Below are 1,980 nucleotides of genomic sequence, written 5' to 3'. Positions count from 1 at the left end.
ACAGTAACAACAAAGTCTCCAATGGAGACGTTACTGGGCCCGCTCGAGCAAAAGAAGTACTATAATATATATATATATGTATATATATATATATTCTTGCTTGGTCTTTGTTCCAGAGGTGGATTCTTTCCACCCAGGAATCTATCCTTGCATCCTAGAATTCTGCATCTCAGTGGTTCCCCAGGCTCCTGAGATGAGTCCTTTGTGTCAAAGGCCCCTATGCTCTTAGGGATAAATAGTAACTTTTGTCAAATATATTGGAGATAGAGTTCCATGGGTTAGTGGTGCACAAGTTTCTGCGTACTGAGTTACCAAAGCCTGCTGGATTTGGGCAGGGGGCCCAAGTTGTCACCATGGGCACATGTCACACCCAGCTGGTGAAAAGACCGCTGACAAGGGGGGCTGGTGACCTCAGTTATAAGCTCAGCTGGTGTTCTGGCACTGAAGTCTGGCCCTGAGGCCACCCTAAGGTCAGGTAATGGGGGCTCAAAGGCAGTGTAGTTTCTCATTTCTTAAACAAAGAAACCAAGTATTGCAAAGAAAAGCAGAGGCTGGAGCGATAGCACAGAGGGTAGGGCGTTTGACTTGTACGCAATTGACCAGGGTTCGATTCCCAGCATCCCATATGGTCTCCTGAGCCAGGAGTAACCCTTGAGCATTGCCAGCTGTAACCCTAAAAGCAAAAAAAAAAAAAGTCGCATCTACAAACATCCTGACTAGAATTCCCAGTCAGAGATGGGTCTCAGCAGCTACTTCACACAACTGCCTCTGCTCAGTTCAGGAGTTATCTAGAATTGGGGTTTCCTTCCATCCAAGTCAGGTACTCTGGGACTCTGGGACTGTGCACAGGCACACACTAGACAGGTCACTTGCTGTTCATGAAAGTCTGCCAATGCTCCCCAGATCATGAGCTCATGGGTTAGGGTGTATCTGTGGCGTAGATTTGAAATCAAAGTGGAACTGGGAAGATTAGAGGCAGCTGTGGCTCCCAGGGCCTCCTGATGGATCCTGGCATCTGCTTGCATGAGAAGCAGAGTTCAGGCCTCTGGCAAATCCCTGGATACTTTCCACTGCCACATTTTCCTGGTGGCTTAAGACTGACAACTGTGTGTGGCGACTGTGAGTACAGACTCGACTTGGGCTGGGACCAGCCTGTGGGAAGCTTTAGCAGAAGAGCCCCAAAAATGATTCTTGTTAGCCACAAATTTTAAAGGTCCACACAGAGCTCCGGGTAGATTGCAGTGATTCACGGATATCCTACAGGAAATTACTGTTCTAATAGTGATGCAGGTGAAGCAGAAGCAACAGTGCCAGTTCTCTGTGTTCGTTCACAATTCCCAGGTTCTTCATTATTTTCAAGAATGAAAATATTGAATGATAAAGATGCTCGGATACAGAGTTGGAAAGTAGAAAAGTTTATTGGAAAGTGGAAGAGAAAAGAAAAGAAGCTCCCCAAATGGGGAGGAACTTAGTATAGAACTAAATTAACTATGGCTCTTTTTGTGGGATTTTTATAGAAAAACTGGGTCTTTGTGTTACAGGGAATGCAGGGAAGTTAAAGATAAAAGTTTTCCTGTAGACCCTTCTATTTTTTTGGGGGGTCACACCCGATAATTCTCAGGGCTTACTCCTGGCTCTGCGCTCAGGAATTACTCCTAGTGGTGCTTGGGGGACCATATGGGATACCGAGGATCGAACCTGGGTTGGCCGCGTGCAAGGCAAATGCCCTCCCCTCTGTGCTATCGCTCTGGCCCCAATTCTTCTATTTTTTAAAAAAATTTTATTTTCATAAAGTTGTTCACAATAATTGATTACATTCAATATTTCAACACCAATCCCACCACCATTACACTTTCCCACCACCATTATTTCAAAGTTTCCCACCTCCACTCAAGCTTGCCCCACTGGCAGATGCTAGATAATTTATTTTTTATTGCTTGTGATGAATAGTGTGAGATGTCTGTAAGGGTCTATCTCACA

The 1,980-nt window shown here is 45.2% G+C and overlaps 1 non-coding gene across 1 annotated transcript; it reads right to left on the bottom strand.

The window, feature by feature from the left end:
* Nucleotides 1–359: 359 nt before the first annotated feature.
* On the bottom strand, nt 360–499 carry LOC130017901 (small nucleolar RNA SNORA76). The gene has a single exon (XR_008791463.1). It is a non-coding gene; the product is annotated as a small nucleolar RNA SNORA76 (small nucleolar RNA).
* Between the last annotated feature and the right edge of the window lie 1,481 nt (nt 500–1,980).

This window comes from Sorex fumeus, unplaced genomic scaffold (assembly GCF_029834395.1).
Source record: "Sorex fumeus unplaced genomic scaffold, SorFum_2.1 ptg000231l, whole genome shotgun sequence".
Taxonomy (NCBI): domain Eukaryota; kingdom Metazoa; phylum Chordata; class Mammalia; order Eulipotyphla; family Soricidae; genus Sorex; species Sorex fumeus.
Note: the sequence above shows the minus strand (reverse complement) of the source record. Positions and strands in the feature narration are given on the sequence as shown.